Below are 15,002 nucleotides of genomic sequence, written 5' to 3' on the forward strand. Positions count from 1 at the left end.
GGCCCCGGTTCGGATCCCACATATGAGGGCCAGTGACACTGCCCTCTACAGCTAAGATGCTGAACAACAGCTCAACCTGGAGCTGGGCTGCCGGGAATCACCTGCGATGGCGTAGGCTGCAGCCCCTGTGGCAGTGTGTTGCCATGGGCTACCGTGTGTATCCAGCAGCCAGCGTGAGTGACCAGTAGCCACCGTGAGCGGCCGTCCAGAGGCCGGTGACTCATGTGCCTCACCCGGGGAAGAGCGCAATGATGGTGCCAACTTGGGCCAGTGAAGCAACATCCTCCACAACTAGACTGAAGAACAAAACAGCAGCAACTTGTTTGTTCCCCTTCCCCCAATTCCCCAGTGCTTTTCCCTTCCCCCAATTCCCCAATAAAATCTTGAAAAAAAAAAAAAGAATGTTGTAGGTAGAGGTCAATGTGGCTGGAGATGAGTAATCCGGGCAAGAGGCAAGGACATAAAAGGAGTGGGTGGCAGGTGTCGTAGGACTTGCAGGGCATTGCGAAGACTCTACTCTTACTCAAAGTGAGATGGAAAGCCACTGGAAGCCTTTGAGAGGGAAAGAGACATGATCTGACTCACGTTGTTAGAGAGCTCGTTCTGGCTGTTTGGGTTGAGACTGGATGGGCAGAAGCAGAGCGCCCAATGGAGAGGCTATTTCAATAATCCTGACAAAAGATGACATTTCAATTTGTACAGTAACGTGTGCATTTTCATGTATAATTATATCACCCATTTTTTTAACACAGAAAATGCAAATCTAAATAATTAAGAGAAAACTCAATTGTGTTTAAGTATGGGTGGCTTGTCTCCTCTTTTCCAATGTTCTCAGGATTATATGAAATATAAAATATGTTTGCTCATCAAATGAAATTGTGCTTTAAAAAATTAATGAGTAAAAAATACTATAAAACTTAGGTATCACGCATTTGGTGGGCAGTGTTTTTACAGACATTGAGGATACTGGGCAACTTGCAGTCTTCAAAACCCATTCCCATCTCCACTAACCTCTGATGCTTAATGAGGTTGAAAGACCATGGCCATCGTTTCACTATTGCCTCTCGCGCTTTCCGCCACTCCAGGACTCCACTGAGTTAGGACTCTGGCAGGAATACCCTTCAGGTCAGAGAACTTTAAGCTCTCTGTGGTGACACCAGGTGAAAGGGACAGTTACTGCTTTCTCTGATAGTCACAGTCTTAATTTTCCTTTCTCTACCGCACCGCTGTTCTTTGCTAGAGAGGCATTTTCCTTCCCTACGACAATACTTGCAACATACTAGAAAAGTGTTTGTTGTTTATCTGAAAATAAAACTTAACTGGGCTTCATGCATTTTTATTTGCTAAGTCTGGCAAATAAAGGGGGCGAGGGGCTGTAGGACTGGAATTGCAGGGGCCTCTGCTTCTTCAGTCTCCAGACAGCCCTCTATAGCTTCACCCTATTTTTCAGTCTTGTTATTTTTGTTTCAAAAACCACAGTTTGGCAATGCCCTACAATGACATTTTCTGATAGAGGTTTTTCAAACACTCTTCGTGATTCAGGTGTAGACGATAGTGCCAATAGGAAACATATGGGGAGAAGTCATTGAGTCGAGATGGGAGAAAATATTATGAAGAGAAAGAAGCTAGGGCCAGGAGCTGTAAGTGGGGACCGAGGGAGAGAGGAAGGGGAAGGAAATGAGCCTCCGCTGAGCACCTACTGTGTGCCAGGCATTTTATAGACATCATCCCGTCTTACTCCGCGTAGTGCCTCCTTTTACGCTTGAGGATCTAAGGCTGAGGAAGGAGAAGTAACTTGTTCTCAGTCCCAGAGCTCAATTTGGGTGCTGGAGCTGGGATTCAATCCAGGATTTCCTGGCTTCAAAGCTTCTGTTCTTTCCCCTAAATCTTGAAGTGACTAAATCTTGAAGCAAAGAAACTGGCTGAGGAAAAGTAGTTAAAATTATAGCAGAGAATGTAAAGGCAGAGGCATGCATCCAGGTCCCCAGCGAGGGTACCTGGGGGTGTACAGTGGACTGGGTGCTATCTTGAGCAAGCCCACGTGAATAGCTAGGTCTGCCCACCTGGAGGTGTCTGCACACAGGGGCAATATCACCTGGGGGGGGGGTCTTCGGAAAACTTGTTTATTGTAGAATTGATGGGAGAGGAATGGACTCGGGGGAGAGGGGGCATTGACACCAGGCACATGCTAAAGAACAAATATAAAGTCTGGAAATGGAAGAGGTGTTTTGTCACAGAGTCACATCTTTCTTGTTCTATTGCTAAGAGGTAAAGGTGAGCTATAGGAGAGGCAGGGGAGGGGATGGATGACTCTCTCAAACATGAGATAAAGTTATGTAAGGCTAACATTCTTGTTACTTGACATTGGAGCAGTAAATTCTTATCTACATCATCTGCCTGTCTTTGGACTCCCACGATATCATCGGATTGATAAGATGCTGTTCAACACACGTGTGGCCTTGGGAGTGGTAATTAAATAGTAGTGTTTAAGTACTGTTCGTTCTCTAGGGCTTATTTGTAGTCAGTTATTTTTATTTCAGGCCACTTAGATAAGTTGTCATCTGTAGGTAGGTTATTTTAGTCCTCAGAATTCAGAGTACTAGCTTTATTGTCTGTGAGATGTGTGCACATCTCAAAAACAAACTTCATCTATCCTTAAAAAAACAAGGGTGTGTATATATAACATTTATCTAGCATAGTTGGGCATAAAAGCCTTCCATAAGAATTAACCTTCCAGGTACCTGCAGTGGACCACTTTGAATGAGAAGTCTGTTTATCTTAAAACATTCTTGAAGGAAACCATGCTAAGATATTATCACATACTTCGTCTTTTTCTTTAATGGACAATAATACAGTTTTTGAGACCTTTTTTGTAATGACTCAGAGTCATGTTTTATTCTTAAGATCCAGTATTATCCTGTAATAAACTCTTTAGTTTTTCTCCCTTATCAGCTGTCCCGTGTCACCACCTTTAGTGTAACTGTCACACCCACCCCATCTCTGCCACCAGTATATTGCTTATAATGTCCTAGGGTCCAGGGAAGTTTATTCCTGGTAAATAATTTCTATAGGCTTGTTATGTCACTTTTGCCCCCTGGCCTCAGTTTCCTCAGCTGTAAGTGAAAGAGTTGGACTAGATGATCTTTGAGGGTTTTCTCCTGGCTAAATGTCAGAAGCGAGTGGACTCTTAGTACACGAATCAGCTCCTTCCCTTCGTGTACAGGGCCTTGGTTCCAGCTGGTTTCCAAAGATGGCGCCATTTCATTCTTTCCTGGCTGTTTAGTTTAGTTTAGTTTTGTTTTGTTTTAGCTGAGCCATCCTGCCACCTGTTGGCAGCTCAGCGTCAGCTCAGCTCGGGGTGGAAATTGAACCGGTGACCCTGTTGCTCAGAGCTTGCACTCTTGAGCGAGCTCTTAACCAACTAGGCCACTTGGCTGGCCCGTTTCCTGGGTGTTTAGGGGTTGAGGTGGGTTTTACCATACAGGCAGATCCCACTCTCATTCTTTGTGGTATTGTAAAGTAAATTTCGGTAAAACAGATTACATTTTTCTATGGACACTTGGTAATTAGAAGTTTGGATCTTTATGAAGTCACATCATGCATGTGATGGTATGGCAATGATAAACCTTCATAATTATTTAAAATATTTTAAAATTATACTCAAAATCTTATTGTATCTAAATACTCGCAAATTCCACAAGTATGAAACATGTGAAAAAATATTAAATGTTACTATTGATTATGGCCTGCTTTCGACCTCTCTAAAGTTATTGCTGTTGCTTTCATGAGTACTGTTTCAAGGTGCCATCAAGTCTTACTTTATTTAGGAGTTTTTTTAGGGGATGGATTTGAGGGCCCATGCCTTTCTTGAAAAAACCATGCAGTGAAGTTGTAACTGGTCTCCATTTCTACTTGATAAACTGCCCTGTGGCCAGCAGAGGGTTTAAAAAGCATTCCATTTGTCTTCGTGCTTGACACAATGCTGGCATCGTTATTTTTAATCAATAGAGTTTGTGTCTACAAATTTAAAGACGTCTGGTCACATGTACTTGGAGAATAAGAGTTTCCTGAATAGCTGGTGTTTTCATTTTCATTTTCATTTTCTCTCTCGAGTGCTCTCTCTCTCCCCCTCCCCCTTCTTCCTTCCCTCCCTCTCTCCTTCAGAGGTAGCCTTTAAGGGGTCAAAACAAACAGATGCAGTGGGGGGATTTTTAGGCCAACTGCAGGGTGGTAAACTTCAGGCTCATTTTTTTTACTTGAAAACAATTGGTTGTGGAAACATAAAAGTATAAGGAATAATATAACAAACACTAATATACCAACTCCCCCCACCCCCCTCTGAAAAAAAAAGATCCTTTTCTTTAAACTAAGACATAGAAGCCATCTTCTTCTGCCTTCACTACCCAGGATTTCAGTGATAAAGTGGACTTGTGTTCCCAGGATATTCGTGTGAGAATTAAATGAGAGACTATAAACAAGGCATGTAGAGTAGCCCTGGCACATGGCGCAAGTTCTCATTAATTGTAGCGATTTGTGTGAATATGCCCATAATATTTTTTTGCTATTATAACTACCCCAGATAGAGCCAGGTTACAAAAGGTGGAAAAGGTCAGAGCTACGGGAAAGAGAGGTGTGACTTAGCGTTCAGTGACGGGGCAGGGAGGTGAGAAATGAAGTACAGCCCATGGAGTTTCTGGCGGGGAGCATTTCTGATGCTCACCTCTCAGAGCCGTGTTTCGCTTCTCCAGAGGAGGCAGGCAGCCACATCATCTCCAGTCTGACCACCAATGTGGACGGAAGGACTAAGGCCTTCATTCAGTGAAAGTCATAGAGGCTCTGGTTCCTGCGTGTAGCAACAGCTTGGCTTCTCCTAGTGGTGCAGCTGGGCCATGGACAAGTCAGCAAAGTTCTCTTTGCATGTTTTATTTGTTGCAGGAGAGGCTTCTTCAATTCTTCAATAAAGATGTGTGAAGCGCTTGAACAGTATCAGTAAGATGTGAATGGGCCTTGTCTTTCATCATATTCTTTGTGGGAAGAGCAGCTCTGACGCTCTCAAGGTCCCATCAATTCCATTCTTTGTAAAAGATGTCTTGACTGAGCCCCTCTTCCCTGCAGGCCACACCCATCTCTCTGCTGTCTAAAAGCCAATCAATTTACTGTCGTTTTTTTTTCTAAATGATTCTGTCTCCTGGTCTTGGTCTTAGTTTGTAGGAGTGGGGGCTCCTGGAAGCTTGTTTGACCTTCTGCTGTTTTTGTCCACAGTGTAATCACAGCCAGCTGATGACCCTCCAGCGGGAGAGCAGGGCCATCTGGGGATCTTTCCAAAATTTGATCCTGGGGAGTGGTTTTGTCTTTTTACAGAAATTGTCCTGTCCTAGGAGCTTTACTCTGAAAGGCTACTGCAGATCTTTTTGAAACTACATAGGATTTAAGTCCTAAGGAGAGATATTAAAGTATCTTCTAAGATTGATAGACATGATCATATTTCATCACACTCAAGATGTCATCCACTGTAAGATGCACCTTATTTTATGTATCACTAAGAAAGAACACTACCAATCAAACCATGTCACCTGTCAATTTTAAAACATCCTGATTTCAGAGATGTGAAGACATGGAGGAAAAAAAAAAGTGTGTGTGTTTTGGTATTGATGAGTTACGGTGTATAAAACTGGGTTGGTTGGGATGACTCGGGAATTAGAATTCAGGTGAGCAGATGTTTATTCCACCTGGGCTTTTTACACAGTGTCTGACACATGGACTGTACCCATCACTGACTGTCTCATCTTTTCTATAAACGCTTCTCTGCCCACCTCCCTCTGAGGTGCTGGTTGGTGAGGCCTAAGTGTCATTACTCAGTGAGAAACCTGAGTTGCAGACGTGACTCCTTCTCCACTTTCTCGTCTACACCTGAGTTGAGTCTGCCTCTGACGGAGCGGTCTTACCTGTTCCCACGGCCCCAGCCTCACAACCATTTCTCTGGTGCAGCCCTCCACCATCTCTTCCCCGGATGTCCGTGGAAGCTCATCTTCCTGTACCCAGTCCCATCCGGCCAGTGGATTCTCCACATGGCAGCCAGTCAGATCATGTCACGGCCCAGCGTGTGCGCTCCGCTCTCCATCGTCCTAGGATGACACCCGCTCCTCTGGTGGACAAGGCCCTGCTTTTGCTCGTCAGCGTCATTTCTCACTGTTCTCCTCTCACTCCCTCCAGGCCAGTCCCCTGAACTTATTTCAATTCCTGGGACTAATGTCCCAGGCTCTTTCTCGCCTCCAAGCCTTATCTGAAGGTTCCTTCCCTCCCCCATGTCCACACAGACACACAGGACACATATAGACTGCCTCCTTCTCCAGTCAGCTCCTCAGACAAGCCTCCACTTCCTCTGGAAGCCATATCACCCACCAGTTCCCCGCGTGGGACACCACCACACACCGTGTGATAATGCATGTTGTGACTGCCCGGCTGCACATCTCTGTCCCTCCTGGAACGTCCTCGTAGTCACTGTCGGGCCTGCTCGGGGCCCGGGGCCTGCAGCAAACTCAGCCCTGTTTGGTTGAAAGAATAATAGGTTCAGTTTTACATCTGAGGAGCCTGAAATGCAAGAGCTAATTACTTGGCCTGCACTCAGGATTTAAGCCCAGGTTCACGAAACACACGGTTTTCCCCGTCCAGGTGCTGAGCTTGGAAAGAGAGAAGTGTCCCGAGGGCTCCTGCGTGAACTCACCTCCCTGCATCAGCTGTGTCTGCTTTACCGTCTTTCAGACCTGCTGCGTCTCTCTAACTGGTGGCTGTTAATTAATCACTCCACCTGAAAGGTTGAAAGTCTATAACTGCTTAGTCATTCTTTTCCTCTCCGGCTTCCTTGTTGTATGTGAGTGATAAGGTATTATAGACTTCAGTGTGAACAGAGGTGGGGCATTCACATGGGGGGGGGTCACTCTGGTGAGCACTGTGCCCTGATTTTGATTAAAGAGGCTTTTCTCACTCTGCTAAAGTGGAGGTCCCAGGGCACAGTAGTAGCTCAGGTTTCTAGAGACTTCCTGCTCCAGGCTCTGCTCCGGGTTGAGCATCTCCGGTGTGTGAGAAGTTCCTTTCATGGTTGAAATGGAGACTCTAGGTCTGTGGTGAGGAGCCAGTCGCGGGTGCCTGCTCTGGTTTTCGAGAGGATCTGCCACTAGTCTCTGGGGAGCTCTTGCAGGAGGGCGGATTGAGCAGAAAGGCTCCTTGTTTGTTAAGAAGCACGTATGAAGCACCTTCTGTATGCAGGGCCCAGAGGAGGTCCAGGGGCCAGAGAGGAGATAGAAAGACACAGGGCTTCCGGGTTGGACGTGCTCAGCCCCATCCTGGCCCTTGTTAGCCCTGAGCCTTTGGGTCACTGGTTATGAACTCTCTCTGCTTTATGCTCCTTTGTGAAATAAGTGACAGTAACTTCACGAGGCAGTTAGGGTGTCTTTAGTTACAAAGAACATCTGTAATCACTCCACATAAGAAAACATCCCTAGGTGGGGTGAGTCCCCCTTACCCTTAATGGTAGCTGGTTAATTCAGGGGCTCAGTGGAGCCCCCCTGTGGCAGCTTCCACATGTTGCGTGTCTCAGCAGCTTAGTTCTCCTGGTCCCCAAATGGCTACGTGGCAGACAACAAGGTCCAGGGGCAGAAAAGTGGTCTCTTCCTTATGCCTCTTTTTAGGAGAGAGAAAAATCCTCCTGGGAACCCCCAACAGACTTTTCCTCAGGTCTCAGTGGCCAGAACTGCCACAGATGCCCCATTCTACCCCAACGGCTACTAAGAACCATGGAGTCCCCAGGATTGGCTGAGAGACTTATTGGTGGGGCTGGGTCCACTCCTTTCACCCCCTAGACCCAGGGTCCCAAATCTGAACAAAACTGGGGTAGCCAGCTAGTGGCACCCTGCACTCAGGGGGTGTCGGAGCCTTCCGGGCCCAGCGTGCTCGGGGCAGCACCTGTTGAAACGATTCTGGTGCCACTTTCCTCCCCTTCCCTCTCAAGAAGCCTACAGACTTTAAAGAGGGCAAGGCATGTCCCCCTGGGGGGATAAACAGGCAGATGGGAGCAGCATGGCGTCTGCATTCCAGGGCTTTAGGAGGCGGCTACTGAAATTAAACTCTAGTCATGGCTTGGTGGGTGTTTTGCCCGTGTCTGTAGCTGGAACAGATTGGCTATCAAAAGAGACGCAGACTTTGCAGCTTAATGAAATGTCAGGAGAGCACAGCCAAGTTTACAGGCGATGTGCAAAGGCCTGATCTAAACAGCATTTCTAATTTTTCCGCTTTACAGCTGGTCTGTGGACACACGCTTCCTTCTCCGTTCACTGCAGCATCGGCCAATAAATCAAAACCCGTTAGGAGAAATGCCTGAGTTACTAATGCCTCAATTGTCAGCCTATATGTATGTGTCTGTGGGTTAGAAATTCTTGCTCAATGCTGTCTCCGCAGCAGGCTGGCCACCGTCTCTGGGCTCTTTTTAATGTCCCAATCCCCTGAGGAGATGTTGAAACTGGCTCCTACCGTCTTGCACTGTTTTCTTCAGGGTGCATCTGTGTCCTGTGCCTCTTGGTGTCAGTTTTCAGAGCAGTGTCTTAGAAAGGGCGCTGGTGGAAGAATTAGATGTGTGTCCTGAGTTTTGCCACTAACGTGCCATGTGATTCAGGCGAGCCTGTCACCAGTGAGGAGCGTAGTCTCCATTTCTGAGTGCTGATGTTGGATTCGATTAGGTACGCAGGACCCCTCCCTCCTGGGCCTGTGTGGACACTGCAGATCACCCACAGCTTTCCGGCCCCTCACTGCCTCCCGGCCTAGACTCGGTCTTAGGATTTTTAGCGATCGTGGGTGGATCAATCAGAGAGGATCACCAAGATGAAACTGGTTTTCCACCCCGGAACTGATAATCCCCAGACCCCCTGTAGTTTCATAATCTCTCCACAGCAGACTGGACAAAAGCTGATGGCTCCTACTCTGTCGTAACGTACCCCCCTTTTTGGAGAGCTGGGTCAGAGCTCCATTGGAAACTCTATCCCTCTAGTACATGTTATTATATTATTTACACAGGAGGGTGGTGCCAACAGGGACTGCTTCCGTCTTGCTCACGAAGAAATCCCCACCATCCGGCTCAGTGCCTGGCACATGATAGGATTCAGTTATTGGTTATTGGAGTTATTGGTTATTCAGTTATTGGAGTTGAATGATGAGTTTTGGGGTGGGGGTCTGCATGAGGAGCCCATGCCCTCCCTTTGTCTCTAAGGAGGGATCCTGGGACCACATTTATGTTTTGAAAGAGAAAGCTGCTTCCTTCCTTCTTTTGGGTATTGGTAGAGCTTTGAAAGTCTCCTCTGGGTTTCTTCTCTGTGGCTTTGCATTTTGGCTGTCAAAGCCCGAGAAGGAGAAACCAGGCAAACGGAAGCCTCAGGCTGGGAGAGGAGATGGCGTCACTAGGGCTGGACCTGGGAGCTTTTAGGTGCTTTGGGAGAAGAGCCTGTCTTCCTGCTGGCCGCCCTGGCCCGTGGCCTGTCTTCCCCCTGCCTCCCCCGCCACCCCCACCTCCCCAGCCTCCGGGCTCTGCGCCCTGCTTGTCAGACACCATCCTGCTTACTGCTGCCGAGAAGCTCTGCCCGCCGCCTCTCCCAGCCAACTCCTGTCCTGTAGCCAGCCGCATAGCTGTTGTCTTAATTGCTTTGAGGGCCTGCTCCCTGGCTGAGCACTCACCTCATGCAGTGCCCTGACCAGCCTGGAAAGGGACCTCGGGTGGGCTTCCCTGCCCATAGCGGAAGGAAAAAAACATTCACAGATGGGTCCGATGTGGGTCACTTTATGCAAGACCCCACTCGAATCAGCCTCACTGCCCATTCTCACTTTACAGATGCGCAAAGGGAGGCTCAGAGACAGGATGTAGTAACCCAGCGAGTAGAGGGTAAAACTGGGAGCCGCCTCCAGGCTGACGGCAGGTGTCCCTGTTACAAAGAGCTGCCAGGTACACAGAGGGAGGGGGATCCCACAGGAGAATGGGGGTGCGGGGTCAGCAAGCCCACCCTTCTCTCCGTTAGTGGGTACTCCCTTTCACTTGCCCCTGGATGTGTCTCTTTGCATCCAACCCTTTAAAATGAATTATACTATACACCTGCCTTGTTAGCCTCCTGCTCTTGCTTTTATAGTTCCAGGAAGAGAGAGGCACCTCAGGCGGTCCTTGAAAATATGTCCTTAAAAATACGTGTGGAGGGCCGGCCGAGTGGCTCAAGAGTGCGAGCTCTGAGCAACGTTGGTTTGAGCCCAGCCGGAGCTGAGCCGCCGCTGAGCTGCCAACAGGTGGCAGGATGGCTCAGCTAAAAACAAAAACCAAAAAAATGCGTGGCGAGGATGGGGAGCCTCTGGCTGCTTATTTTCTGGTGGGAGACCTTCTGCCCCAGTTCTCCTGTCTGTGGGCATTGACCCCGGGCTGGGCTGGGGAAGAGAGTTTTATTCCCTTTAGAATTTTATGTCCTTGAGAATTTCTGTAAACTTAAGCTCCAATAAAGGAGCAGGGAGCTCCGTCCTCCAGGAGCTTAGAGTCTATCCAGAGGTCTTTTTTAATAATAATAAAAAAATGCTTTTGAATGGTTGATATGTTCACAATGGTTTTAATGTGAAAAGGTCAAGAGAGAAAAGGTGAACGGTCTCCTATCCCTATCCTCCCAGCCATCTAGTCCCCTGCCCCAGAGGCAACCACCATGCCTAGTTTTTTGGTGTCTCCTTCTAAAGACATTCTGTGTGTGTTGTTCAGTGGTTCTTAAGAGGACCCAGGAGGCATGGAGCCAATGGGACAACACGAGGAGGAGTTTTCTAAGTGTGCGTGGCTGCAGCCATCCGGGGATGGGGTCAGGGAGAACAGGCAGATATGGATATCCTGGAAAAAATTCCCAGAGGACTTGGACATAAAACCTCCTTCCGGCCCCCAGCCACAGGTGTAGCTAGACAGGCAACATACTGATGTCGAAATGGACATAGCGGTACAAGAGTTAACTAAATATGAAGGTCACATTCCTGGAATAGACACAGGGCGCCCTCTCCCAGAGGGTGACAGCAGCGGTGGGGCTGGGCTGCCATGGTTGGGTAGTTGGGTGGGGCTTCACGAAAGAGCAACCTGGGCTCCTTAGCTGTGTGACTTAGGTTACTATCTGCAGCCTCTCTGGGACTCCTTGTTTCTTTTTCTTTTTTTTTTTAAGTGTCCCATTTGGATGACAATTTATTTTATTTTATATTTTTTTAATTTTTATTGGGTTACAGTGTGTTTTCCAGGACCCATCAGCTCCAAGTCAAGTCGTTGTTCTTCAATCCAGTTGTGGAGAGTGCAGCTCAGCTCCAAGTCCAGTTGCCGTTTTCAGTCTAGTTGCGGGGTGCGCAGCCCACCATCCCATGTGGGACTCGAACTGGCAGCCTTGTTTTTCAGAGCACACACTCTAACCAGCTGAGCCACCCGGCTGCCCCTCCTTGTTTCTTGTTTATCTATGAAACCTGTTCTCTAGGGTTTTAAACTTTTTTGTTACTTGAATCCTTTTAGTCTGAAGAAACCATGGACCTTTTTAAAATGCATGTAAGTTCTATAGGATTATAAACGTAAATGAATTACATTGCAATATGGCCGGTTTCCCCACTTGGTGGACCCAGGGTAGTCCCATCGCACAGTGATCCCCGTTCTGAGGACGGCCAAAGCCAGGGTCCGGCTGCCACGAGCTGTTTTGGGTCCTGGCACTGCCTGGCGTCAGGCAGTGTTAACTAGGGGAGGAGATTGGGGATGAGTTCCCTCTAGAGATTGCTTTGCAAAGAGTCAGATGAACAGTCCGTTTCCCCTGATGATGATTAGCTTCCCCTCTGTCTATATCAGGTCTCCTCTCCTAACTGAAGGAGTAGGTTTGTCCAGCCTTTAGTTTCCAAAAGGTGGCAGCACTGTCCCAGGAAACAATCCCAGCCACCTGAAAGCGGTGCCTGCAAGTAGAGGCCACCTGCCTGCCCTCAGAGCCCAGGGAAGCATTTCTCCGCCAGCCTGAAGACACTCTCCTCCCGTCACCCAAATCTTAGCCATGAGGATGGGCCCTGTCCCTGGCCAAGCAAGCTTCTGTTCGCTATCCCATGGTGGGGCCGCCCCACAGGGGCCATTCTTTGGGCAGCAAAGCCTCGCAGGTGCTTGGCTGGCCCTGTTAGCATGTCAGGGCTGTCCTACCTTTAGATGCAGAAGAAAGTTTCCTTCCTGCAACTGACTTTTCCTCCCTCCTTCTTCTGGTGTTTGGGGTGGGGTGACGTGGGGGTTCTGCAGGGAGGTGGGCGCTTTCAGCAGTGGAGTCTTTGGGTGGTCTAGGCGGAGTTTTTCCTTTTGAAATCATTTCGCATTGTCTAAGACAGACGGCATCGAGCCTTCGCGGAGCTGTTTAAGGTCCATAGCAGTGCAGAGGTTCCCAGGGCAGGACTCGAGGCGGCCTTCCGCTGTTCCTTCCGGGGCTGTGGACTGGGAGGTGCTGCTTCTCCTGTGCGTGTCCACAGGGGAATGAGCTAGTGCCTGAGCTGTACCTGCAGAGGGCGATTTTCAAGAGTCTGCTAGAAGATTGTGTGCAGTAGACGGAGGAGCACGGTGGAAAGGACCAACACACGTCCCATGTCGTTCTGACTGGTGAATACACTGGCTCTCGTCTTCAAACCCTGAGCCTCTTAGACCAAGACACAATCTTTTAGGGACATTTCCATCTCCATATCATTCTTCAAACCACACTGCTGGTCCTCCATTTCCTCCGTCTTCCATATGTTTTCTCTCTTTCACACACAGATGCATCTAGACTCACACATTGACACATTCATTAAGGCACACAGACGTAGAGGGAAAAAAACCCCACAGGTTTTATTTAACCATTTATTCCAAAAATATGTCTTGAGCCCTTGCGATGCACTGGGCACTGTCCTGAGATGAGCAGCAGCCAAGATGGACACAGCCCGACTTCTGTGGAGCTTATGGTCTAGAGAGAGAAGACAGAGCGTGAACAAATAACAAATGAGCTAGAAAAGTATTGTGTGGAACTCTGCTCTCCAGAGAAGTGGTCTTAGGATGTGATAGCATGACGGGGTGCTGCTTTGCACAGGGGACGCCTGCCTCCTCACGAGCATCAGTGCCGTGGGGTCAGGGGACATGGTTCTCAGGCCTTGGGGTGGGCATGCGCCGGGCGTGTTTAAGTTACAGAGAGAAAGCAGCAGGTGGTGTTGTGAGGAGGGGGGGCAGGTCACAGAGGGTGGGCAGCCTCATAGCCTGGGGGAGGTGTTGAGATGCGATGTAGCCATTACGGATTTCCAAGCAAGTGACATGCAAAAGAACTTCCAATAATTTATCCAATTATTTAATTCCAATAATTAAATAATTCCCATCAACTGCACACACTGTGGCTTTGTTTTGCGGGGCCTCAGGAGAGGGACACAGGAAGTGGCTGGAGTCGGCAAGTGTTTATGTGGCCTGTAACATCCTACTCACCGCATGTCGTCTCATCTAAACCCTACGAGAAGTCCACAGGGAAAGTGTTGTTACCATCTGTGTCACCATGAGAGAACCAAGGTGCAGGGGTGAAGTAATTCACTCAAGGTCACCCAGCTGGAGGGACAGAGCTGGGACTGGAACCCCAGCTGGGCCGGCTCCAAGCCCTGCTTCGTGGACCTTCCTGAAAATGGAGCCGTGGGCAGCTTCTTTGTTGTTGTTGTCATTTCATTTTTATTACTTATTTAATATGCGTGAAACATTGTTAGAATTTGCATTTTTTTTGCCACTGCTGAGATTGAAGTTTTTCATGTCTTTTTTTTATTGTGATAAAATATATATAACATAAAATTTGTCATTTCAGCCATTTTTATGTGTACAATTCAGTGGCATTAAGTGCATTCACACTGTTGTACAGCCAACACCACTGTCTTTTTCTAGAACCTCTAGAACCTAATTTTTATTACTTCTAACAGACACTCGGTAGCCCTCTAGCAGTAACCCTCCCCCATTCTCCATCCCCCAGCCCTGGTCGCCTCGAATCTACTTTGTGTGGCCGTGAACTTGCTTAGCCTAGATATTTCATATAAGTAGGATCACCCAACACTTGTCCTTTTGTGCCTGGCTTACTTCTCTCAGCATAATGTCTTCAAGGCCTGTTCATGTTGTAGCACATGTCAGAGCTTTATTGCTTTTATGGTTGATAATCTCTCATTATTTGTATATACCACGTTTTGTTTGTCCATTCATCTGTTGATGGTCACAAAGTTGTTTCCACTCCAGGAAGCTTTTCACAACACATGGAGATAGGGGCTTTCCAGCTACACCAGTCTGGGGATCGTTTCTGAAGTCTGAAGAGTCTGTCTGCTGGGGGGGGGCACCCTCCACCTCGTGACCCACCCTACCCTCCACCTCGTGACCCACCCTCCACCTCGTGCGGTTAGGGATGGTGCTGAACTTTGCAAGGTAACTGGGAGGACTGTTTAAAAGGCCCACCATGAACACCATAGTTGTTCTCATGCGAAGACCAACCCTAATTTGGTCCACTTCACAGACTCCGAGGTGTTGAACGAGATCTCCAGAGAGGTTATTTCATCATTTGTTTCTAAGTGTGAAACCATCTCCTACAGATGGAAATTTAGTGTCTTGAAATTTCACAGAATAACTGCATGGGAGCCCCAAGTCTCTGCTGGGTGACCCTGGGACAGTCACACCTAACTGGCCTGTTTCTCCATCGGTAACATGATGTAAAAACCCTCCTAAGAGATCATACAACCTTCAGGGACAGACAGGTTAAGACATTCTTTTTAAATGTAAATCCAATGTCTTCATTGCTACTTGTACTTAAAACCTGTTCCTCTCTCCTCCGTGAGAAGCAACTGGTCAACGTTCCTCACACAGGAGCCCTGAATTTCCTGGGTCGTGGCTGTGCTGTCTGTAGTCCCTCAGCCTTTGATTAAATGACAAGCGGAGTCCCCTGGGTGTAAGGCAGATGGATGGCGGC

At 48.0% G+C, this 15,002-nt stretch overlaps 1 protein-coding gene across 2 annotated transcripts in view; it reads left to right on the plus strand.

Annotated features, from left to right (window-relative positions):
- Nucleotides 1-15,002, plus strand: part of GSDME (gasdermin E) — a 52,325-nt gene that overhangs the window by 17,380 nt on the left and 19,943 nt on the right. The window lies entirely within an intron of this gene.

This window comes from Hipposideros armiger, unplaced genomic scaffold, assembly GCF_001890085.2.
Source record: "Hipposideros armiger isolate ML-2016 unplaced genomic scaffold, ASM189008v1 scaffold_171, whole genome shotgun sequence".
Lineage (NCBI taxonomy): Eukaryota > Metazoa > Chordata > Mammalia > Chiroptera > Hipposideridae > Hipposideros > Hipposideros armiger.